Source organism: Taudactylus pleione, unplaced genomic scaffold, assembly GCF_031769625.1.
Source record: "Taudactylus pleione unplaced genomic scaffold, aTauple2 ptg000467l, whole genome shotgun sequence".
NCBI lineage: Eukaryota > Metazoa > Chordata > Amphibia > Anura > Myobatrachidae > Taudactylus > Taudactylus pleione.
Window position 1 is genome coordinate 874,389 of NW_028284869.1, and position 26,470 is coordinate 900,858.

General features: G+C 33.6%; 5 non-coding genes across 5 annotated transcripts; all 5 read left to right on the top strand.

Annotated features, from left to right (window-relative positions):
* The first annotated feature begins 6 nt into the window (after positions 1 to 6).
* On the top strand, positions 7 to 78 carry TRNAG-UCC (transfer RNA glycine (anticodon UCC)). The gene has a single exon. It is a non-coding gene; the product is annotated as a tRNA-Gly (tRNA).
* Positions 79 to 1,145: 1,067 nt separating this feature from the next.
* Positions 1,146 to 1,217, top strand: TRNAG-UCC (transfer RNA glycine (anticodon UCC)). The gene has a single exon. It is a non-coding gene; the product is annotated as a tRNA-Gly (tRNA).
* A 4,785-nt stretch (positions 1,218 to 6,002) lies between these two features.
* TRNAG-UCC (transfer RNA glycine (anticodon UCC)) lies at positions 6,003 to 6,074 on the top strand. Its single transcript has one exon. It is a non-coding gene; the product is annotated as a tRNA-Gly (tRNA).
* Positions 6,075 to 12,299: 6,225 nt separating this feature from the next.
* Positions 12,300 to 12,371, top strand: TRNAG-UCC (transfer RNA glycine (anticodon UCC)). Its single transcript has one exon. It is a non-coding gene; the product is annotated as a tRNA-Gly (tRNA).
* Positions 12,372 to 19,434: 7,063 nt separating this feature from the next.
* TRNAG-UCC (transfer RNA glycine (anticodon UCC)) lies at positions 19,435 to 19,506 on the top strand. The gene has a single exon. It is a non-coding gene; the product is annotated as a tRNA-Gly (tRNA).
* Positions 19,507 to 26,470: the final 6,964 nt, after the last annotated feature.

The window sequence follows — 26,470 nt, forward strand, 5'->3', positions numbered from 1 at the left end:
CAGGAAGCGTTGTTGGTATAGTGGTGAGCATAGCTGCCTTCCAAGCAGTTGACCCGGGTTCGATTCCCGGCCAACGCATAGTTTGTATTCAATTTTTAAGATCATAAACTCCTTAGAGAATTATTCTTGTTTTGAAGGAATTAGGAATACACTGACCAAGAAATGCCCTTTCAAAAAACGGGAAGCTTTGTTGGTATGTGTAGCACTGGCCAACGCATGGTTTTTCTTGTGTATTCTTTTCATTTTTTAAGATCATAAGCTCCTTAGAGAATGTTTCTTGTTTTGAAGAAATCAGGAATACACTGACCAAGAAATGCCCTTTCAACAAATGGGAAGCTTTGTTGGTATGTGTAGCACTTATGGGATATGGACAGAGTCATGGCTTTGTCATTCAGAGAATACTAGATTTATGGCATCTTAAAAATATCCAGCTCTGAATAGTCTTATGTAAATTAGGCTATTAAATATATTTTCCTATTATCTGCTTTAGCATGTGATTCAAATTCTCTTTTCCAAAAGTGCCAAAAAGTGGACTTCAGTGGACATCATGTTTATTTATTCATTTACATTTTAAACCTATTTTGTGCATTGTATTAATATTTTCCATCATCAAAAGAAGTGCATTGCAGTCAATTACTGGATTAACAGTGTATTCTTTTCATTTTTTAAGATCATAAGCTCCTTAGAGAATGTTTCTTGTTTTGAAGAAATCAGGAATACACTGACCAAGAAATGCCCTTTCAACAAATGGGAAGCTTTCTTGGTATGTGTAGCACTTATGGGGTATGGACAGAGTCATGGCTTTGTCATTCACAGAATACTAGATTTATGGCATCTTAAAAATATCCAACTCTGAATAGTCTTATGTAAATTAGGCTATTAAATATATTTTCCTATTATCTGCTTTAACATTTGATTCAAATTCTCTTTTCCAAAAGTGCCAAAAAGTGGACTTCAGTGTACATCATGTTTATTTATTCATTTGCATTTTTTACCTAATTTGTGCATTGTATTAATATTTTCCATCATCAAAAGAAGTACATTGCAGTCAATTAATGGATTAAGAGTGTAGAGCATTGAAATCATACAATCAGGTGTTGTGGCTTACAGATTTGACTAACAAATGCCCTTTTGAAAACCAGGAAGCGTTGGTGGTATAGTGGTGAGCATAGCTGCCTTCCAAGCAGTTGACCCGGGTTCGATTCCCGGCCAACGCATAGTTTGTATTCAATTTTTAAGATCATAAACTCCTTAGAGAATTATTCTTGTTTTGAAGGAATTAGGAATACACTGACCAAGAAATGCCCTTTCAAAAAACGGGAAGCTTTGTTGGTATGTGTAGCACTGGCCAACGCATGATTTTTCTTGTGTATTCTTTTCATTTTTTGAGATCATAAGCTCCTTAGAGAATGTTTCTGGTTTTGAAGAAATCAGGAATACACTGACCAAGAAATGCCCTTTCAACAAATGGGAAGCTTTCTTGGTATGTGTAGCACTTATGGGGTATGGACAGAGTCATGGCTTTGTCATTCAGAGAATACTAGATTTATGGCATCTTAAAAATATCCAGCTCTGAATAGTCTTATGTAAATTAGGCTATTAAATATATTTTCCTATTATCTGCTTTAGCATGTGATTCAAATTCTCTTTTCCAAAAGTGCCAAAAAGTGGACTTCAGTGGACATCATGTTTATTTATTCATTTACATTTTAAACCTATTTTGTGCATTGTATTAAAATTTTCCATCATCAAAAGAAGTGCATTGCAGTCAATTACTGGATTAACAGTGTATTCTTTTCATTTTTTAAGATCATAAGCTCCTTAGAGAATGTTTCTTGTTTTGAAGAAATCAGGAATACACTGACCAAGAAATGCCCTTTCAACAAATGGGAAGCTTTCTTGGTATGTGTAGCACTTATGGGGTATGGACAGAGTCATGGCTTTGTCATTCACAGAATACTAGATTTATGGCATCTTAAAAATATCCAACTCTGAATAGTCTTATGTAAATTAGGCTATTAAATATATTTTCCTATTATCTGCTTTAACATTTGATTCAAATTCTCTTTTCCAAAAGTGCCAAAAAGTGGACTTCAGTGTACATCATGTTTATTTATTCATTTGCATTTTTAACCTAATTTGTGCATTGTATTAATATTTTCCATCATCAAAAGAAGTGCATTGCAGTCAATTAATGGATTAACAGTGTAGAGCATTGAAATCATACAATCAGGTGTTGTGGCTTACAGATTTGACTAACAAATGCCCTTTTGAAAACCAGGAAGCGTTGGTGGTATAGTGGTGAGCATAGCTGCCTTCCAAGCAGTTGACCCGGCTTCGATTCACGGCCAACGCATAGTTTGTATTCAATTTTTAAGATCATAAACTCCTTAGAGAATTATTCTTGTTTTGAAGGAATTAGGAATACACTGACCAAGAAATGCCCTTTCAAAAAACGGGAAGCTTTGTTGGTATGTGTAGCACTGGCCAACGCATGGTTTTTCTTGTGTATTCTTTTCATTTTTTAAGATCATAAGCTCCTTAGAGAATGTTTCTTGTTTTGAAGAAATCAGGAATACACTGACCAAGAAATGCCCTTTCAACAAATGGGAAGCTTTCTTGGTATGTGTAGCACTTATGGGATATGGACAGAGTCATGGCTTTGTCATTCAGAGAATACTAGATTTATGGCATCTTAAAAATATCCAGCTCTGAATAGTCTTATGTAAATTAGGCTATTAAATATATTTTCCTATTATCTGCTTTAGCATGTGATTCAAATTCTCTTTTCCAAAAGTGCCAAAAAGTGGACTTCAGTGGACATCATGTTTATTTATTCATTTACATTTTAAACCTATTTTGTGCATTGTATTAATATTTTCCATCATCAAAAGAAGTGCATTGCAGTCAATTACTGGATTAACAGTGTATTCTTTTCATTTTTTAAGATCATAAGCTCCTTAGAGAATGTTTCTTGTTTTGAAGAAATCAGGAATACACTGACCAAGAAATGCCCTTTCAACAAATGGGAAGCTTTCTTGGTATGTGTAGCACTTATGGGGTATGGACAGAGTCATGGCTTTGTCATTCACAGAATACTAGATTTATGGCATCTTAAAAATATCCAACTCTGAATAGTCTTATGTAAATTAGGCTATTAAATATATTTTCCTATTATCTGCTTTAACATTTGATTCAAATTCTCTTTTCCAAAAGTGCCAAAAAGTGGACTTCAGTGTACATCATGTTTATTTATTCATTTGCATTTTTAACCTAATTTGTGCATTGTATTAATATTTTCCATCATCAAAAGAAGTGCATTGCAGTCAATTAATGGATTAACAGTGTAGAGCATTGAAATCATACAATCAGGTGTTGTGGTTTACAGATTTGACTAACAAATGCCCTTTTGAAAACCAGGAAGCGTTGGTGGTATAGTGGTGAGCATAGCTGCCTTCCAAGCAGTTGACCCGGGTTCAATTCCTGGCCAACGTATAGTTTGTATTCAATTTTTAAGATCATAAACTCCTTAGAGAATTATTCTTGTTTTGAAGGAATTAGGAATACACTGACCAAGAAATGCCCTTTCAAAAAACGGGAAGCTTTGTTGGTATGTGTAGCACTGGCCAACGCATGATTTTTCTTGTGTATTCTTTTCATTTTTTAAGATCATAAGCTCCTTAGAGAATGTTTCTTGTTTTGAAGAAATCAGGAATACACTGACCAAGAAATGCCCTTTCAACAAATGGGAAGCTTTCTTGGTATGTGTAGCACTTATGGGGTATGGACAGAGTCATGGCTTTGTCATTCACAGAATACTAGATTTATGGCATCTTAAAAATATCCAACTCTAAATAGTCTTATGTAAATTAGGCTATTAAATATATTTTCCTATTATCTGTTTTAACATTTGATTCAAATTCTCTTTTCCAAAAGTGCCAAAAAGTGGACTTCAGTGTACATCATGTTTATTTATTCATTTGCATTTTTAACCTAATTTGTGCATTGTATTAATATTTTCCATCATCAAAAGAAGTGCATTGCAGTCAATTAATGGATTAACAGTGTAGAGCATTGAAATCATACATTCAGGTGTTGTGGTTTACAGATTTGACTAACAAATGCCCTTTTGAAAACAAGGAAGCGTTGGTGGTATAGTGGTGAGCATAGCTGCCTTCCAAGCAGTTGACCCGGGTTCAATTCCTGGCCAACGTATAGTTTGTATTCAATTTTTAAGATCATAAACTCCTTAGAGAATTATTCTTGTTTTGAAGGAATTAGGAATACACTGACCAAGAAATGCCCTTTCAAAAAACGGGAAGCTTTGTTGGTATGTGTAGCACTGGCCAACGCATGATTTTTCTTGTGTATTCTTTTCATTTTTTAAGATCATAAGCTCCTTAGAGAATGTTTCTTGTTTTGAAGAAATCAGGAATACACTGACCAAGAAATGCCCTTTCAACAAATGGGAAGCTTTCTTGGTATGTGTAGCACTTATGGGGTATGGACAGAGTCATGGCTTTGTCATTCACAGAATACTAGATTTATGGCATCTTAAAAATATCCAACTCTGAATAGTCTTATGTAAATTAGGCTATTAAATATATTTTCCTATTATCTGCTTTAACATTTGATTCAAATTCTCTTTTCCAAAAGTGCCAAAAAGTGGACTTCAGTGTACATCATGTTTATTTATTCATTTGCATTTTTAACCTAATTTGTGCATTGTATTAATATTTTCCATCATCAAAAGAAGTGCATTGCAGTCAATTAATGGATTAACAGTGTAGAGCATTGAAATCATACAATCAGGTGTTGTGGCTTACAGATTTGACTAACAAATGCCCTTTTGAAAACCAGGAAGCGTTGGTGGTATAGTGGTGAGCATAGCTGCCTTCCAAGCAGTTGACCCGGCTTTGATTCACGGCCAACGCATAGTTTGTATTCAATTTTTAAGATCATAAACTCCTTAGAGAATTATTCTTGTTTTGAAGGAATTAGGAATACACTGACCAAGAAATGCCCTTTCAAAAAACGGGAAGCTTTGTTGGTATGTGTAGCACTGGCCAACGCATGGTTTTTCTTGTGTATTCTTTTCATTTTTTAAGATCATAAGCTCCTTAGAGAATGTTTCTTGTTTTGAAGAAATCAGGAATACACTGACCAAGAAATGCCCTTTCAACAAATGGGAAGCTTTGTTGGTATGTGTAGCACTTATGGGATATGGACAGAGTCATGGCTTTGTCATTCAGAGAATACTAGATTTATGGCATCTTAAAAATATCCAGCTCTGAATAGTCTTATGTAAATTAGGCTATTAAATATATTTTCCTATTATCTGCTTTAGCATGTGATTCAAATTCTCTTTTCCAAAAGTGCCAAAAAGTGGACTTCAGTGGACATCATGTTTATTTATTCATTTACATTTTAAACCTATTTTGTGCATTGTATTAATATTTTCCATCATCAAAAGAAGTGCATTGCAGTCAATTACTGGATTAACAGTGTATTCTTTTCATTTTTTAAGATCATAAGCTCCTTAGAGAATGTTTCTTGTTTTGAAGAAATCAGGAATACACTGACCAAGAAATGCCCTTTCAACAAATGGGAAGCTTTCTTGGTATGTGTAGCACTTATGGGGTATGGACAGAGTCATGGCTTTGTCATTCACAGAATACTAGATTTATGGCATCTTAAAAATATCCAAATCTGAATAGTCTTATGTAAATTAGGCTATTAAATATATTTTCCTATTATCTGCTTTAACATTTGATTCAAATTCTCTTTTCCAAAAGTGCCAAAAAGTGGACTTCAGTGTACATCATGTTTATTTATTCATTTGCATTTTTTACCTAATTTGTGCATTGTATTAATATTTTCCATCATCAAAAGAAGTACATTGCAGTCAATTAATGGATTAAGAGTGTAGAGCATTGAAATCATACAATCAGGTGTTGTGGCTTACAGATTTGACTAACAAATGCCCTTTTGAAAACCAGGAAGCGTTGGTGGTATAGTGGTGAGCATAGCTGCCTTCCAAGCAGTTGACCCGGGTTCGATTCCTGGCCAACGCATAGTTTGTATTAAATTTTTAAGATCATAAACTCCTTAGAGAATTATTCTTGTTTTGAAGGAATTAGGAATACACTGACCAAGAAATGCCCTTTCAAAAAACGGGAAGCTTTGTTGGTATGTGTAGCACTGGCCAACGCATGATTTTTCTTGTGTATTCTTTTCATTTTTTGAGATCATAAGCTCCTTAGAGAATGTTTCTGGTTTTGAAGAAATCAGGAATACACTGACCAAGAAATGCCCTTTCAACAAATGGGAAGCTTTCTTGGTATGTGTAGCACTTATGGGGTATGGACAGAGTCATGGCTTTGTCATTCAGAGAATACTAGATTTATGGCATCTTAAAAATATCCAGCTCTGAATAGTCTTATGTAAATTAGGCTATTAAATATATTTTCCTATTATCTGCTTTAGCATGTGATTCAAATTCTCTTTTCCAAAAGTGCCAAAAAGTGGACTTCAGTGGACATCATGTTTATTTATTCATTTACATTTTAAACCTATTTTGTGCATTGTATTAAAATTTTCCATCATCAAAAGAAGTGCATTGCAGTCAATTACTGGATTAACAGTGTATTCTTTTCATTTTTTAAGATCATAAGCTCCTTAGAGAATGTTTCTTGTTTTGAAGAAATCAGGAATACACTGACCAAGAAATGCCCTTTCAACAAATGGGAAGCTTTCTTGGTATGTGTAGCACTTATGGGGTATGGACAGAGTCATGGCTTTGTCATTCACAGAATACTAGATTAATGGCATCTTAAAAATATCCAACTCTGAATAGTCTTATGTAAATTAGGCTATTAAATATATTTTCCTATTATCTGCTTTAACATTTGATTCAAATTCTCTTTTCCAAAAGTGCCAAAAAGTGGACTTCAGTGTACATCATGTTTATTTATTCATTTGCATTTTTAACCTAATTTGTGCATTGTATTAATATTTTCCATCATCAAAAGAAGTGCATTGCAGTCAATTAATGGATTAACAGTGTAGAGCATTGAAATCATACAATCAGGTGTTGTGGCTTACAGATTTGACTAACAAATGCCCTTTTGAAAACCAGGAAGCGTTGGTGGTATAGTGGTGAGCATAGCTGCCTTCCAAGCAGTTGACCCGGCTTCGATTCACGGCCAACGCATAGTTTGTATTCAATTTTTAAGATCATAAACTCCTTAGAGAATTATTCTTGTTTTGAAGGAATTAGGAATACACTGACCAAGAAATGCCCTTTCAAAAAACGGGAAGCTTTGTTGGTATGTGTAGCACTGGCCAACGCATGGTTTTTCTTGTGTATTCTTTTCATTTTTTAAGATCATAAGCTCCTTAGAGAATGTTTCTTGTTTTGAAGAAATCAGGAATACACTGACCAAGAAATGCCCTTTCAACAAATGGGAAGCTTTCTTGGTATGTGTAGCACTTATGGGATATGGACAGAGTCATGGCTTTGTCATTCAGAGAATACTAGATTTATGGCATCTTAAAAATATCCAGCTCTGAATAGTCTTATGTAAATTAGGCTATTAAATATATTTTCCTATTATCTGCTTTAGCATGTGATTCAAATTCTCTTTTCCAAAAGTGCCAAAAAGTGGACTTCAGTGGACATCATGTTTATTTATTCATTTACATTTTAAACCTATTTTGTGCATTGTATTAATATTTTCCATCATCAAAAGAAGTGCATTGCAGTCAATTACTGGATTAACAGTGTATTCTTTTCATTTTTTAAGATCATAAGCTCCTTAGAGAATGTTTCTTGTTTTGAAGAAATCAGGAATACACTGACCAAGAAATGCCCTTTCAACAAATGGGAAGCTTTCTTGGTATGTGTAGCACTTATGGGGTATGGACAGAGTCATGGCTTTGTCATTCACAGAATACTAGATTTATGGCATCTTAAAAATATCCAACTCTGAATAGTCTTATGTAAATTAGGCTATTAAATATATTTTCCTATTATCTGCTTTAACATTTGATTCAAATTCTCTTTTCCAAAAGTGCCAAAAAGTGGACTTCAGTGTACATCATGTTTATTTATTCATTTGCATTTTTAACCTAATTTGTGCATTGTATTAATATTTTCCATCATCAAAAGAAGTGCATTGCAGTCAATTAATGGATTAACAGTGTAGAGCATTGAAATCATACAATCAGGTGTTGTGGTTTACAGATTTGACTAACAAATGCCCTTTTGAAAACCAGGAAGCGTTGGTGGTATAGTGGTGAGCATAGCTGCCTTCCAAGCAGTTGACCCGGGTTCAATTCCTGGCCAACGTATAGTTTGTATTCAATTTTTAAGATCATAAACTCCTTAGAGAATTATTCTTGTTTTGAAGGAATTAGGAATACACTGACCAAGAAATGCCCTTTCAAAAAACGGGAAGCTTTGTTGGTATGTGTAGCACTGGCCAACGCATGATTTTTCTTGTGTATTCTTTTCATTTTTTAAGATCATAAGCTCCTTAGAGAATGTTTCTTGTTTTGAAGAAATCAGGAATACACTGACCAAGAAATGCCCTTTCAACAAATGGGAAGCTTTCTTGGTATGTGTAGCACTTATGGGGTATGGACAGAGTCATGGCTTTGTCATTCACAGAATACTAGATTTATGGCATCTTAAAAATATCCAACTCTAAATAGTCTTATGTAAATTAGGCTATTAAATATATTTTCCTATTATCTGTTTTAACATTTGATTCAAATTCTCTTTTCCAAAAGTGCCAAAAAGTGGACTTCAGTGTACATCATGTTTATTTATTCATTTGCATTTTTAACCTAATTTGTGCATTGTATTAATATTTTCCATCATCAAAAGAAGTGCATTGCAGTCAATTAATGGATTAACAGTGTAGAGCATTGAAATCATACAATCAGGTGTTGTGGTTTACAGATTTGACTAACAAATGCCCTTTTGAAAACCAGGAAGCGTTGGTGGTATAGTGGTGAGCATAGCTGCCTTCCAAGCAGTTGACCCGGGTTCAATTCCTGGCCAACGTATAGTTTGTATTCAATTTTTAAGATCATAAACTCCTTAGAGAATTATTCTTGTTTTGAAGGAATTAGGAATACACTGACCAAGAAATGCCCTTTCAAAAAACGGGAAGCTTTGTTGGTATGTGTAGCACTGGCCAACGCATGATTTTTCTTGTGTATTCTTTTCATTTTTTAAGATCATAAGCTCCTTAGAGAATGTTTCTTGTTTTGAAGAAATCAGGAATACACTGACCAAGAAATGCCCTTTCAACAAATGGGAAGCTTTCTTGGTATGTGTAGCACTTATGGGGTATGGACAGAGTCATGGCTTTGTCATTCACAGAATACTAGATTTATGGCATCTTAAAAATATCCAACTCTAAATAGTGTTATGTAAATTAGGCTATTAAATATATTTTCCTATTATCTGTTTTAACATTTGATTCAAATTCTCTTTTCCAAAAGTGCCAAAAAGTGGACTTCAGTGTACATCATGTTTATTTATTCATTTGCATTTTTAACCTAATTTGTGCATTGTATTAATATTTTCCATCATCAAAAGAAGTGCATTGCAGTCAATTAATGGATTAACAGTGTAGAGCATTGAAATCATACAATCAGGTGTTGTGGTTTACAGATTTGACTAACAAATGCCCTTTTGAAAACCAGGAAGCGTTGGTGGTATAGTGGTGAGCATAGCTGCCTTCCAAGCAGTTGACCCGGGTTCAATTCCTGGCCAACGTATAGTTTGTATTCAATTTTTAAGATCATAAACTCCTTAGAGAATTATTCTTGTTTTGAAGGAATTAGGAATACACTGACCAAGAAATGCCCTTTCAAAAAACGGGAAGCTTTGTTGGTATGTGTAGCACTGGCCAACGCATGATTTTTCTTGTGTATTCTTTTCATTTTTTAAGATCATAAGCTCCTTAGAGAATGTTTCTTGTTTTGAAGAAATCAGGAATACACTGACCAAGAAATGCCCTTTCAACAAATGGGAAGCTTTCTTGGTATGTGTAGCACTTATGGGGTATGGACAGAGTCATGGCTTTGTCATTCACAGAATACTAGATTTATGGCATCTTAAAAATATCCAACTCTAAATAGTCTTATGTAAATTAGGCTATTAAATATATTTTCCTATTATCTGTTTTAACATTTGATTCAAATTCTCTTTTCCAAAAGTGCCAAAAAGTGGACTTCAGTGTACATCATGTTTATTTATTCATTTGCATTTTTAACCTAATTTGTGCATTGTATTAATATTTTCCATCATCAAAAGAAGTGCATTGCAGTCAATTAATGGATTAACAGTGTAGAGCATTGAAATCATACAATCAGGTGTTGTGGTTTACAGATTTGACTAACAAATGCCCTTTTGAAAACCAGGAAGCGTTGGTGGTATAGTGGTGAGCATAGCTGCCTTCCAAGCAGTTGACCCGGGTTCAATTCCTGGCCAACGTATAGTTTGTATTCAATTTTTAAGATCATAAACTCCTTAGAGAATTATTCTTGTTTTGAAGGAATTAGGAATACACTGACCAAGAAATGCCCTTTCAAAAAACGGGAAGCTTTGTTGGTATGTGTAGCACTGGCCAACGCATGATTTTTCTTGTGTATTCTTTTCATTTTTTAAGATCATAAGCTCCTTAGAGAATGTTTCTTGTTTTGAAGAAATCAGGAATACACTGACCAAGAAATGCCCTTTCAACAAATGGGAAGCTTTCTTGGTATGTGTAGCACTTATGGGGTATGGACAGAGTCATGGCTTTGTCATTCACAGAATACTAGATTTATGGCATCTTAAAAATATCCAACTCTAAATAGTCTTATGTAAATTAGGCTATTAAATATATTTTCCTATTATCTGTTTTAACATTTGATTCAAATTCTCTTTTCCAAAAGTGCCAAAAAGTGGACTTCAGTGTACATCATGTTTATTTATTCATTTGCATTTTTAACCTAATTTGTGCATTGTATTAATATTTTCCATCATCAAAAGAAGTGCATTGCAGTCAATTAATGGATTAACAGTGTAGAGCATTGAAATCATACAATCAGGTGTTGTGGCTTACAGATTTGACTAACAAATGCCCTTTTGAAAACCAGGAAGCGTTGTTGGTATAGTGGAGAGCATAGCTGCCTTCCAAGCAGTTGACCCGGGTTCGATTCCCGGCCAACGCATAGTTTGTATTCAATTTTTAAGATCATAAACTCCTTAGAGAATTATTCTTGTTTTGAAGGAATTAGGAATACACTGACCAAGAAATGCCCTTTCAAAAAACGGGAAGCTTTGTTGGTATGTGTAGCACTGGCCAACGCATGATTTTTCTTGTGTATTCTTTTCATGTTTTAAGATCATAAGCTCCTTAGAGAATGTTTCTTGTTTTGAAGAAATCAGGAATACACTGACCAAGAAATGCCCTTTCAACAAATGGGAAGCTTTGTTGGTATGTGTAGCACTTATGGGGTATGGACAGAGTCATGGCTTTGTCATTCACAGAATACTAGATTTATGGCATCTTAAAAATATCCAACTCTGAATAGTCTTATGTAAATTAGGCTATTAAATATATTTTCCTATTATCTGCTTTAACATTTGATTCAAATTCTCTTTTCCAAAAGTGCCAAAAAGTGGACTTCAGTGGACATCATGTTTATTTATTCATTTACATTTTAAACCTATTTTGTGCATTGTATTAATATTTTCCATCATCAAAAGAAGTGCATTGCAGTCAATTACTGGATTAACAGTGTATTCTTTTCATTTTTTAAGATCATAAGCTCCTTAGAGAATGTTTCTTGTTTTGAAGAAATCAGGAATACACTGACCAAGAAATGCCCTTTCAACAAATGGGAAGCTTTCTTGGTATGTGTAGCACTTATGGGGTATGGACAGAGTCATGGCTTTGTCATTCACAGAATACTAGATTTATGGCATCTTAAAAATATCCAACTCTAAATAGTCTTATGTAAATTAGGCTATTAAATATATTTTCCTATTATCTGTTTTAACATTTGATTCAAATTCTCTTTTCCAAAAGTGCCAAAAAGTGGACTTCAGTGTACATCATGTTTATTTATTCATTTGCATTTTTAACCTAATTTGTGCATTGTATTAATATTTTCCATCATCAAAAGAAGTGCATTGCAGTCAATTAATGGATTAACAGTGTAGAGCATTGAAATCATACAATCAGGTGTTGTGGCTTACAGATTTGACTAACAAATGCCCTTTTGAAAACCAGGAAGCGTTGGTGGTATAGTGGTGAGCATAGCTGCCTTCCAAGCAGTTGACCCGGGTTCGATTCCCGGCCAACGCATAGTTTGTATTAAATTTTTAAGATCATAAACTCCTTAGAGAATTATTCTTGTTTTGAAGGAATTAGGAATACACTGACCAAGAAATGCCCTTTCAAAAAACGGGAAGCTTTGTTGGTATGTGTAGCACTGGCCAACGCATGATTTTTCTTGTGTATTCTTTTCATTTTTTGAGATCATAAGCTCCTTAGAGAATGTTTCTGGTTTTGAAGAAATCAGGAATACACTGACCAAGAAATGCCCTTTCAACAAATGGGAAGCTTTCTTGGTATGTGTAGCACTTATGGGGTATGGACAGAGTCATGGCTTTGTCATTCAGAGAATACTAGATTTATGGCATCTTAAAAATATCCAGCTCTGAATAGTCTTATGTAAATTAGGCTATTAAATATATTTTCCTATTATCTGCTTTAGCATGTGATTCAAATTCTCTTTTCCAAAAGTGCCAAAAAGTGGACTTCAGTGGACATCATGTTTATTTATTCATTTACATTTTAAACCTATTTTGTGCATTGTATTAATATTTTCCATCATCAAAAGAAGTGCATTGCAGTCAATTACTGGATTAACAGTGTATTCTTTTCATTTTTTAAGATCATAAGCTCCTTAGAGAATGTTTCTTGTTTTGAAGAAATCAGGAATACACTGACCAAGAAATGCCCTTTCAACAAATGGGAAGCTTTCTTGGTATGTGTAGCACTTATGGGGTATGGACAGAGTCATGGCTTTGTCATTCACAGAATACTAGATTTATGGCATCTTAAAAATATCCAACTCTGAATAGTCTTATGTAAATTAGGCTATTAAATATATTTTCCTATTATCTGCTTTAACATTTGATTCAAATTCTCTTTTCCAAAAGTGCCAAAAAGTGGACTTCAGTGTACATCATGTTTATTTATTCATTTGCATTTTTAACCTAATTTGTGCATTGTATTAATATTTTCCATCATCAAAAGAAGTGCATTGCAGTCAATTAATGGATTAACAGTGTAGAGCATTGAAATCATACAATCAGGTGTTGTGGCTTACAGATTTGACTAACAAATGCCCTTTTGAAAACCAGGAAGCGTTGGTGGTATAGTGGTGAGCATAGCTGCCTTCCAAGCAGTTGACCCGGCTTCGATTCACGGCCAACGCATAGTTTGTATTCAATTTTTAAGATCATAAACTCCTTAGAGAATTATTCTTGTTTTGAAGGAATTAGGAATACACTGACCAAGAAATGCCCTTTCAAAAAACGGGAATCTTTGTTGGTATGTGTAGCACTGGCCAACGCATGGTTTTTCTTGTGTATTCTTTTCATTTTTTAAGATCATAAGCTCCTTAGAGAATGTTTCTTGTTTTGAAGAAATCAGGAATACACTGACCAAGAAATGCCCTTTCAACAAATGGGAAGCTTTGTTGGTATGTGTAGCACTTATGGGATATGGAGAGAGTCATGGCTTTGTCATTCAGAGAATACTAGATTTATGGCATCTTAAAAATATCCAGCTCTGAATAGTCTTATGTAAATTAGGCTATTAAATATATTTTCCTATTATCTGCTTGAGCATGTGATTCAAATTCTCTTTTCCAAAAGTGCCAAAAAGTGGACTTCAGTGGACATCATGTTTATTTATTCATTTACATTTTAAACCTATTTTGTGCATTGTATTAATATTTTCCATCATCAAAAGAAGTGCATTGCAGTCAATTACTGGATTAACAGTGTATTCTTTTCATTTTTTAAGATCATAAGCTCCTTAGAGAATGTTTCTTGTTTTGAAGAAATCAGGAATACACTGACCAAGAAATGCCCTTTCAACAAATGGGAAGCTTTCTTGGTATGTGTAGCACTTATGGGGTATGGACAGAGTCATGGCTTTGTCATTCACAGAATACTAGATTTATGGCATCTTAAAAATATCCAACTCTGAATAGTCTTATGTAAATTAGGCTATTAAATATATTTTCCTATTATCTGCTTTAACATTTGATTCAAATTCTCTTTTCCAAAAGTGCCAAAAAGTGGACTTCAGTGTACATCATGTTTATTTATTCATTTGCATTTTTAACCTAATTTGTGCATTGTATTAATATTTTCCATCATCAAAAGAAGTGCATTGCAGTCAATTAATGGATTAACAGTGTAGAGCATTGAAATCATACAATCAGGTGTTGTGGTTTACAGATTTGACTAACAAATGCCCTTTTGAAAACCAGGAAGCGTTGGTGGTATAGTGGTGAGCATAGCTGCCTTCCAAGCAGTTGACCCGGGTTCAATTCCTGGCCAACGTATAGTTTGTATTCAATTTTTAAGATCATAAACTCCTTAGAGAATTATTCTTGTTTTGAAGGAATTAGGAATACACTGACCAAGAAATGCCCTTTCAAAAAACGGGAAGCTTTGTTGGTATGTGTAGCACTGGCCAACGCATGATTTTTCTTGTGTATTCTTTTCATTTTTTAAGATCATAAGCTCCTTAGAGAATGTTTCTTGTTTTGAAGAAATCAGGAATACACTGACCAAGAAATGCCCTTTCAACAAATGGGAAGCTTTCTTGGTATGTGTAGCACTTATGGGGTATGGACAGAGTCATGGCTTTGTCATTCACAGAATACTAGATTTATGGCATCTTAAAAATATCCAACTCTAAATAGTCTTATGTAAATTAGGCTATTAAATATATTTTCCTATTATCTGTTTTAACATTTGATTCAAATTCTCTTTTCCAAAAGTGCCAAAAAGTGGACTTCAGTGTACATCATGTTTATTTATTCATTTGCATTTTTAACCTAATTTGTGCATTGTATTAATATTTTCCATCATCAAAAGAAGTGCATTGCAGTCAATTAATGGATTAACAGTGTAGAGCATTGAAATCATACAATCAGGTGTTGTGGCTTACAGATTTGACTAACAAATGCCCTTTTGAAAACCAGGAAGCGTTGTTGGTATAGTGGTGAGCATAGCTGCCTTCCAAGCAGTTGACCCGGGTTCGATTCCAGGCCAACACATAGTTTCTATTCAATTTTTAAGATCATAAACTCCTTAGAGAATTATTCTTGTTTTGAAGGAATTAGGAATACACTGACCAAGAAATGCCCTTTCAAAAAACGGGAAGCTTTGTTGGTATGTGTAGCACTGGCCAACGCATGATTTTTCTTGTGTATTCTTTTCATGTTTTAAGATCATAAGCTCCTTAGAGAATGTTTCTTGTTTTGAAGAAATCAGGAATACACTGACCAAGAAATGCCCTTTCAACAAATGGGAAGCTTTGTTGGTATGTGTAGCACTTATGGGGTATGGACAGAGTCATGGCTTTGTCATTCACAGAATACTAGATTTATGGCATCTTAAAAATATCCAGCTCTGAATAGTCTTATGTAAATTAGGCTATTAAATATATTTTCCTATTATCTGCTTTAGCATGTGATTCAAATTCTCTTTTCCAAAAGTGCCAAAAAGTGGACTTCAGTGGACATCATGTTTATTTATTCATTTACATTTTAAACCTATTTTGTGCATTGTATTAATATTTTCCATCATCAAAAGAAGTGCATTGCAGTCAATTACTGGATTAACAGTGTATTCTTTTCATTTTTTAAGATCATAAGCTCCTTAGAGAATGTTTCTTGTTTTGAAGAAATCAGGAATACACTGACCAAGAAATGCCCTTTCAACAAATGGGAAGCTTTCTTGGTATGTGTAGCACTTATGGGGTATGGACAGAGTCATGGCTTTGTCATTCACAGAATACTAGATTTATGGCATCTTAAAAATATCCAACTCTAAATAGTCTTATGTAAATTAGGCTATTAAATATATTTTCCTATTATCTGTTTTAACATTTGATTCAAATTCTCTTTTCCAAAAGTGCCAAAAAGTGGACTTCAGTGTACATCATGTTTATTTATTCATTTGCATTTTTAACCTAATTTGTGCATTGTATTAATATTTTCCATCATCAAAAGAAGTGCATTGCAGTCAATTAATGGATTAACAGTGTAGAGCATTGAAATCATACAATCAGGTGTTGTGGCTTACAGATTTGACTAACAAATGCCCTTTTGAAAACCAGGAAGCGTTGTTGGTATAGTGGTGAGCATAGCTGCCTTCCAAGCAGTTGACCCGGGTTCGATTCCAGGCCAACACATAGTTTCTATTCAATTTTTAAGATCATAAACTCCTTAGAGAATTATTCTTGTTTTGAAGGAATTAGGAATACACTGACCAAGAAATGCCCTTTCAAAAAACGGGAAGCTTTGTTGGTATGTGTAGCACTGGCCAACGCATGATTTTTCTTGTGTATTCTTTTCATGTTTTAAGATCATAAGCTCCTTAGAGAATGTTTCTTGTTTTGAAGAAATCAGGAATACACTGACCAAGAAATGCCCTTTCAACAAATGGGAAGCTTTGTTGGTATGTGTAGCACTTATGGGGTATAGACAGAGTCATGGCTTTGTCATTCACAGAATACTAGATTTATGGCATCTTAAAAATATCCAGCTCTGAATAGTCTTATGTAAATTAGGCTATTAAATATATTTTCCTATTATCTGCTTTAGCATGTGATTCAAATTCTCTTTTCCAAAAGTGCCAAAAAGTGGACTTCAGTGGACATCATGTTTATTTATTCATTTACATTTTAAACCTATTTTGTGCATTGTATTAATATTTTCCATCATCAAAAGAAGTGCATTGCAGTCAATTACTGGATTAACAGTGTATTCTTTTCATTTTTTAAGATCATAAGCTCCTTAGAGAATGTTTCTTGTTTTGAAGAAATCAGGAATACACTGACCAAGAAATGCCCTTTCAACAAATGGGAAGCTTTCTTGGTATGTGTAGCACTTATGGGGTATGGACAGAGTCATGGCTTTGTCATTCACAGAATACTAGATTTATGGCATCTTAAAAATATCCAACTCTAAATAGTCTTATGTAAATTAGGCTATTAAATATATTTTCCTATTATCTGTTTTAACATTTGATTCAAATTCTCTTTTCCAAAAGTGCCAAAAAGTGGACTTCAGTGTACATCATGTTTATTTATTCATTTGCATTTTTAACCTAATTTGTGCATTGTATTAATATTTTCCATCATCAAAAGAAGTGCATTGCAGTCAATTAATGGATTAACAGTGTAGAGCATTGAAATCATACAATCAGGTGTTGTGGCTTACAGATTTGACTAACAAATGCCCTTTTGAAAACCAGGAAGCGTTGTTGGTATAGTGGTGAGCATAGCTGCCTTCCAAGCAGTTGACCTGGGTTCGATTCCAGGCCAACACATAGTTTCTATTCAATTTTTAAGATCATAAACTCCTTAGAGAATTATTCTTGTTTTGAAGGAATTAGGAATACACTGACCAAGAAATGCCCTTTCAAAAAACGGGAAGCTTTGTTGGTATGTGTAGCACTGGCCAACGCATGATTTTTCTTGTGTATTCTTTTCATGTTTTAAGATCATAAGCTCCTTAGAGAATGTTTCTTGTTTTGAAGAAATCAGGAATACACTGACCAAGAAATGCCCTTTCAACAAATGGGAAGCTTTGTTGGTATGTGTAGCACTTATGGGGTATGGACAGAGTCATGGCTTTGTCATTCACAGAATACTAGATTTATGGCATCTTAAAAATATCCAACTCTGAATAGTCTTATGTAAATTAGGCTATTAAATATATTTTCCTATTATCTGCTTTAACATTTGATTCAAATTCTCTTTTCCAAAAGTGCCAAAAAGTGGACTTCAGTGGACATCATGTTTATTTATTCATTTACATTTTAAACCTATTTTGTGCATTGTATTAATATTTTCCATCATCAAAAGAAGTGCATTGCAGTCAATTACTGGATTAACAGTGTATTCTTTTCATTTTTTAAGATCATAAGCTCCTTAGAGAATGTTTCTTGTTTTGAAGAAATCAGGAATACACTGACCAAGAAATGCCCTTTCAACAAATGGGAAGCTTTCTTGGTATGTGTAGCACTTATGGGGTATGGACAGAGTCATGGCTTTGTCATTCACAGAATACTAGATTTATGGCATCTTAAAAATATCCAACTCTGAATAGTCTTATGTAAATTAGGCTATTAAATATATTTTCCTATTATCTGCTTTAACATTTGATTCAAATTCTCTTTTCCAAAAGTGCCAAAAAGTGGACTTCAGTGTACATCATGTTTATTTATTCATTTGCATTTTTAACCTAATTTGTGCATTGTATTAATAATTTCCATCATCAAAAGAAGTGCATTGCAGTCAATTAATGGATTAAGAGTGTAGAGCATTGAAATCATACAATCAGGTGTTGTGGTTTACAGATTTGACTAACAAATGCCCTTTTGAAAACCAGGAAGCGTTGGTGGTATAGTGGTGAGCATAGCTGCCTTCCAAGCAGTTGACCCGGGTTCGATTCCTGGCCAACGTATAGTTTGTATTCAATTTTTAAGATCATAAACTCCTTAGAGAATTATTCTTGTTTTGAAGGAATTAGGAATACACTGACCAAGAAATGCCCTTTCAAAAAACGGGAAGCTTTGTTGGTATGTGTAGCACTGGCCAACGCATGATTTTTCTTGTGTATTCTTTTCATTTTTTAAGATCATAAGCTCCTTAGAGAATGTTTCTTGTTTTGAAGAAATCAGGAATACACTGACCAAGAAATGCCCTTTCAACAAATGGGAAGCTTTCTTGGTATGTGTAGCACTTATGGGGTATGGACAGAGTCATGGCTTTGTCATTCACAGAATACTAGATTTATGGCATCTTAAAAATATCCAACTCTAAATAGTCTTATGTAAATTAGGCTATTAAATATATTTTCCTATTATCTGTTTTAACATTTGATTCAAATTCTCTTTTCCAAAAGTGCCAAAAAGTGGACTTCAGTGTACATCATGTTTATTTATTCATTTGCATTTTTAACCTAATTTGTGCATTGTATTAATATTTTCCATCATCAAAAGAAGTGCATTGCAGTCAATTAATGGATTAACAGTGTAGAGCATTGAAATCATACAATCAGGTGTTGTGGCTTACAGATTTGACTAACAAATGCCCTTTTGAAAACCAGGAAGCGTTGGTGGTATAGTGGTGAGCATAGCTGCCTTCCAAGCAGTTGACCCGGCTTCGATTCCCGGCCAACGCATAGTTTGTATTCAATTTTTAAGATCATAAACTCCTTAGAGAATTATTCTTGTTTTGAAGGAATTAGGAATACACTGACCAAGAAATGCCCTTTCAAAAAACGGGAAGCTTTGTTGGTATGTGTAGCACTGGCCAACGCATGATTTTTCTTGTGTATTCTTTTCATTTTTTAAGATCATAAGCTCCTTAGAGAATGTTTCTTGTTTTGAAGAAATCAGGAATACACTGACCAAGAAATGCCCTTTCAACAAATGGGAAGCTTTGTTGGTATGTGTAGCACTTATGGGATATGGACAGAGTCATGGCTTTGTCATTCAGAGAATACTAGATTTATGGCATCTTAAAAATATCCAGCTCTGAATAGTCTTATGTAAATTAGGCTATTAAATATATTTTCCTATTATCTGCTTTAGCATGTGATTCAAATTCTCTTTTCCAAAAGTGCCAAAAAGTGGACTTCAGTGGACATCATGTTTATTTATTCATTTACATTTTAAACCTATTTTGTGCATTGTATTAATATTTTCCATCATCAAAAGAAGTGCATTGCAGTCAATTACTGGATTAACAGTGTATTCTTTTCATTTTTTAAGATCATAAGCTCCTTAGAGAATGTTTCTTGTTTTGAAGAAATCAGGAATACACTGACCAAGAAATGCCCTTTCAACAAATGGGAAGCTTTGTTGGTATGTGTAGCACTTATGGGGTATGGACAGAGTCATGGCTTTGTCATTCACAGAATACTAGATTTATGGCATCTTAAAAATATCCAACTCTGAATAGTCTTATGTAAATTAGGCTATTAAATATATTTTCCTATTATCTGCTTTAACATTTGATTCAAATTCTCTTTTCCAAAAGTGCCAAAAAGTGGACTTCAGTGTACATCATGTTTATTTATTCATTTACATTTTAAACCTATTTTGTGCATTGTATTAATATTTTCCATCATCAAAAGAAGTGCATTGCAGTCAATTACTGGATTAACAGTGTATTCTTTTCATTTTTTAAGATCATAAGCTCCTTAGAGAATGTTTCTTGTTTTGAAGAAATCAGGAATACACTGACCAAGAAATGCCCTTTCAACAAATGGGAAGCTTTGTTGGTATGTGTAGCACTTATGGGATATGGACAGAGCATAGTTTGGTATGTGTAGCACTGGCCAACGCATGATTTTTCTTGTGTATTCTTTTCATTTTTTAAGATCATAAGCTCCTTAGAGAATGTTTCTTGTTTTGAAGAAATCAGGAATACACTGACCAAGAAATGCCCTTTCAACAAATGGGAAGCTTTGTTGGTATGTGTAGCACTTATGGGATATGGACAGAGTCATGGCTTTGTCATTCAGAGAATACTAGATTTATGGCATCTTAAAAATATCCAGCTCTGAATAGTCTTATGTAAATTAGGCTATTAAATATATTTTCCTATTATCTGCTTTAGCATGTGATTCAAATTCTCTTTTCCAAAAGTGCCAAAAAGCGGACTTCAGTGGACATCATGTTTATTTATTCATTTACATTTTAAACCTATTTTGTGCATTGTATTAATATTTTCCATCATCAAAAGAAGTGCATTGCAGTCAATTACTGGATTAACAGTGTATTCTTTTCATTTTTTAAGATCATAAGCTCCTTAGAGAATGTTTCTTGTTTTGAAGAAATCAGGAATACACTGACCAAGAAATGCCCTTTCAACAAATGGGAAGCTTTGTTGGTATGTGTAGCACTTATGGGATATGGACAGAGTCATGGCTTTGTCATTCAGAGAATACTAGATTTATGGCATCTTAAAAATATCCAGCTCTGAATAGTCTTATGTAAATTAGGCTATTAAATATATTTTCCTATTATCTGCTTTAGCATGTGATTCAAATTCTCTTTTCCAAAAGTGCCAAAAAGTGGACTTCAGTGGACATCATGTTTATTTATTCATTTACATTTTAAACCTATTTTGTGCATTGTATTAATATTTTCCATCATCAAAAGAAGTGCATTGCAGTCAATTACTGGATTAACAGTGTATTCTTTTCATTTTTTAAGATCATAAGCTCCTTAGAGAATGTTTCTTGTTTTGAAGAAATCAGGAATACACTGACCAAGAAATGCCCTTTCAACAAATGGGAAGCTTTGTTGGTATGTGTAGCACTTATGGGATATGGACAGAGTCATGGCTTTGTCATTCAGAGAATACTAGATTTATTGCATCTTAAAAATATCCAGCTCTGAATAGTCTTATGTAAATTAGGCTATTAAATATATTTTCCTATTATCTGCTTTAGCATGTGATTCAAATTCTCTTTTCCAAAAGTGCCAAAAAGCGGACTTCAGTGGACATCATGTTTATTTATTCATTTACATTTTAAACCTATTTTGTGCATTGTATTAATATTTTCCATCATCAAAAGAAGTGCATTGCAGTCAATTACTGGATTAACAGTGTATTCTTTTCATTTTTTAAGATCATAAGCTCCTTAGAGAATGTTTCTTGTTTTGAAGAAATCAGGAATACACTGACCAAGAAATGCCCTTTCAACAAATGGGAAGCTTTGTTGGTATGTGTAGCACTTATGGGATATGGACAGAGTCATGGCTTTGTCATTCAGAGAATACTAGATTTATGGCATCTTAAAAATATCCAGCTCTGAATAGTCTTATGTAAATTAGGCTATTAAATATATTTTCCTATTATCTGCTTTAGCATGTGATTCAAATTCTCTTTTCCAAAAGTGCCAAAAAGTGGACTTCAGTGGACATCATGTTTATTTATTCATTTACATTTTAAACCTATTTTGTGCATTGTATTAATATTTTCCATCATCAAAAGAAGTGCATTGCAGTCAATTACTGGATTAACAGTGTATTCTTTTCATTTTTTAAGATCATAAGCTCCTTAGAGAATGTTTCTTGTTTTGAAGAAATCAGGAATACACTGACCAAGAAATGCCCTTTCAACAAATGGGAAGCTTTGTTGGTATGTGTAGCACTTATGGGATATGGACAGAGTCATGGCTTTGTCATTCAGAGAATACTAGATTTATTGCATCTTAAAAATATCCAGCTCTGAATAGTCTTATGTAAATTAGGCTATTAAATATATTTTCCTATTATCTGCTTTAGCATGTGATTCAAATTCTCTTTTCCAAAAGTGCCAAAAAGTGGACTTCAGTGGACATCATGTTTATTTATTCATTTACATTTTAAACCTATTTTGTGCATTGTATTAATATTTTCCATCATCAAAAGAAGTGCATTGCAGTCAATTACTGGATTAACAGTGTAGAGCATTGAAATCATACAATCAGGTATTGTGGATTACAGATTTGACTAACAAATGCCCTTTTGAAAACCAGGAAGCGTTGGTGGTATAGTGGTGAGCATAGCTGCCTTCCAAGCAGTTGACCCCGGTTCAATTCCCGGCCAACGCATAGTTTGTATTCAATTTTTAAGATCATAAACTCCTTAGAGAATTATTCTTGTTTTGAAGGAATTAGGAATACACTGACCAAGAAATGCCCTTTCAAAAAACGGGAAGCTTTGTTGGTATGTGTAGCACTGGCCAACGCATGATTTTTCTTGTGTATTCTTTTCATTTTTTAAGATCATAAGCTCCTTAGAGAATGTTTCTTGTTTTGAAGAAATCAGGAATACACTGACCAAGAAATGCCCTTTCAACAAATGGGAAGCTTTGTTGGTATGTGTAGCACTTATGGGATATGGACAGAGTCATGGCTTTGTCATTCAGAGAATACTAGATTTATGGCATCTTAAAAATATCCAGCTCTGAATAGTCTTATGTAAATTAGGCTATTAAATATATTTTCCTATTATCTGCTTTAGCATGTGATTCAAATTCTCTTTTCCAAAAGTGCCAAAAAGTGGACTTCAGTGGACATCATGTTTATTTATTCATTTACATTTTAAACCTATTTTGTGCATTGTATTAATATTTTCCATCATCAAAAGAAGTGCATTGCAGTCAATTACTGGATTAACAGTGTATTCTTTTCATTTTTTAAGATCATAAGCTCCTTAGAGAATGTTTCTTGTTTTGAAGAAATCAGGAATACACTGACCAAGAAATGCCCTTTCAACAAATGGGAAGCTTTGTTGGTATGTGTAGCACTTATGGGATATGGACAGAGTCATGGCTTTGTCATTCAGAGAATACTAGATTTATGGCATCTTAAAAATATCCAGCTCTGAATAGTCTTATGTAAATTAGGCTATTAAATATATTTTCCTATTATCTGCTTTAGCATGTGATTCAAATTCTCTTTTCCAAAAGTGCCAAAAAGCGGACTTCAGTGGACATCATGTTTATTTATTCATTTACATTTTAAACCTATTTTGTGCATTGTATTAATATTTTCCATCATCAAAAGAAGTGCATTGCAGTCAATTACTGGATTAACAGTGTATTCTTTTCATTTTTTAAGATCATAAGCTCCTTAGAGAATGTTTCTTGTTTTGAAGAAATCAGGAATACACTGACCAAGAAATGCCCTTTCAACAAATGGGAAGCTTTGTTGGTATGTGTAGCACTTATGGGATATGGACAGAGTCATGGCTTTGTCATTCAGAGAATACTAGATTTATGGCATCTTAAAAATATCCAGCTCTGAATAGTCTTATGTAAATTAGGCTATTAAATATATTTTCCTATTATCTGCTTTAGCATGTGATTCAAATTCTCTTTTCCAAAAGTGCCAAAAAGTGGACTTCAGTGGACATCATGTTTATTTATTCATTTACATTTTAAACCTATTTTGTGCATTGTATTAATATTTTCCATCATCAAAAGAAGTGCATTGCAGTCAATTACTGGATTAACAGTGTATTCTTTTCATTTTTTAAGATCATAAGCTCCTTAGAGAATGTTTCTTGTTTTGAAGAAATCAGGAATACACTGACCAAGAAATGCCCTTTCAACAAATGGGAAGCTTTGTTGGTATGTGTAGCACTTATGGGATATGGACAGAGCATAGTTTGGTATGTGTAGCACTGGCCAACGCATGATTTTTCTTGTGTATTCTTTTCATTTTTTAAGATCATAAGCTCCTTAGAGAATGTTTCTTGTTTTGAAGAAATCAGGAATACACTGACCAAGAAATGCCCTTTCAACAAATGGGAAGCTTTGTTGGTATGTGTAGCACTTATGGGATATGGACAGAGTCATGGCTTTGTCATTCAGAGAATACTAGATTTATGGCATCTTAAAAATATCCAGCTCTGAATAGTCTTATGTAAATTAGGCTATTAAATATATTTTCCTATTATCTGCTTTAGCATGTGATTCAAATTCTCTTTTCCAAAAGTGCCAAAAAGCGGACTTCAGTGGACATCATGTTTATTTATTCATTTACATTTTAAACCTATTTTGTGCATTGTATTAATATTTTCCATCATCAAAAGAAGTGCATTGCAGTCAATTACTGGATTAACAGTGTATTCTTTTCATTTTTTAAGATCATAAGCTCCTTAGAGAATGTTTCTTGTTTTGAAGAAATCAGGAATACACTGACCAAGAAATGCCCTTTCAACAAATGGGAAGCTTTGTTGGTATGTGTAGCACTTATGGGATATGGACAGAGTCATGGCTTTGTCATTCAGAGAATACTAGATTTATGGCATCTTAAAAATATCCAGCTCTGAATAGTCTTATGTAAATTAGGCTATTAAATATATTTTCCTATTATCTGCTTTAGCATGTGATTCAAATTCTCTTTTCCAAAAGTGCCAAAAAGTGGACTTCAGTGGACATCATGTTTATTTATTCATTTACATTTTAAACCTATTTTGTGCATTGTATTAATATTTTCCATCATCAAAAGAAGTGCATTGCAGTCAATTACTGGATTAACAGTGTATTCTTTTCATTTTTTAAGATCATAAGCTCCTTAGAGAATGTTTCTTGTTTTGAAGAAATCAGGAATACACTGACCAAGAAATGCCCTTTCAACAAATGGGAAGCTTTGTTGGTATGTGTAGCACTTATGGGATATGGACAGAGCATAGTTTGGTATGTGTAGCACTGGCCAACGCATGATTTTTCTTGTGTATTCTTTTCATTTTTTAAGATCATAAGCTCCTTAGAGAATGTTTCTTGTTTTGAAGAAATCAGGAATACACTGACCAAGAAATGCCCTTTCAACAAATGGGAAGCTTTGTTGGTATGTGTAGCACTTATGGGATATGGACAGAGTCATGGCTTTGTCATTCAGAGAATACTAGATTTATGGCATCTTAAAAATATCCAGCTCTGAATAGTCTTATGTAAATTAGGCTATTAAATATATTTTCCTATTATCTGCTTTAGCATGTGATTCAAATTCTCTTTTCCAAAAGTGCCAAAAAGCGGACTTCAGTGGACATCATGTTTATTTATTCATTTACATTTTAAACCTATTTTGTGCATTGTATTAATATTTTCCATCATCAAAAGAAGTGCATTGCAGTCAATTACTGGATTAACAGTGTATTCTTTTCATTTTTTAAGATCATAAGCTCCTTAGAGAATGTTTCTTGTTTTGAAGAAATCAGGAATACACTGACCAAGAAATGCCCTTTCAACAAATGGGAAGCTTTGTTGGTATGTGTAGCACTTATGGGATATGGACAGAGTCATGGCTTTGTCATTCAGAGAATACTAGATTTATGGCATCTTAAAAATATCCAGCTCTGAATAGTCTTATGTAAATTAGGCTATTAAATATATTTTCCTATTATCTGCTTTAGCATGTGATTCAAATTCTCTTTTCCAAAAGTGCCAAAAAGTGGACTTCAGTGGACATCATGTTTATTTATTCATTTACATTTTAAACCTATTTTGTGCATTGTATTAATATTTTCCATCATCAAAAGAAGTGCATTGCAGTCAATTACTGGATTAACAGTGTATTCTTTTCATTTTTTAAGATCATAAGCTCCTTAGAGAATGTTTCTTGTTTTGAAGAAATCAGGAAT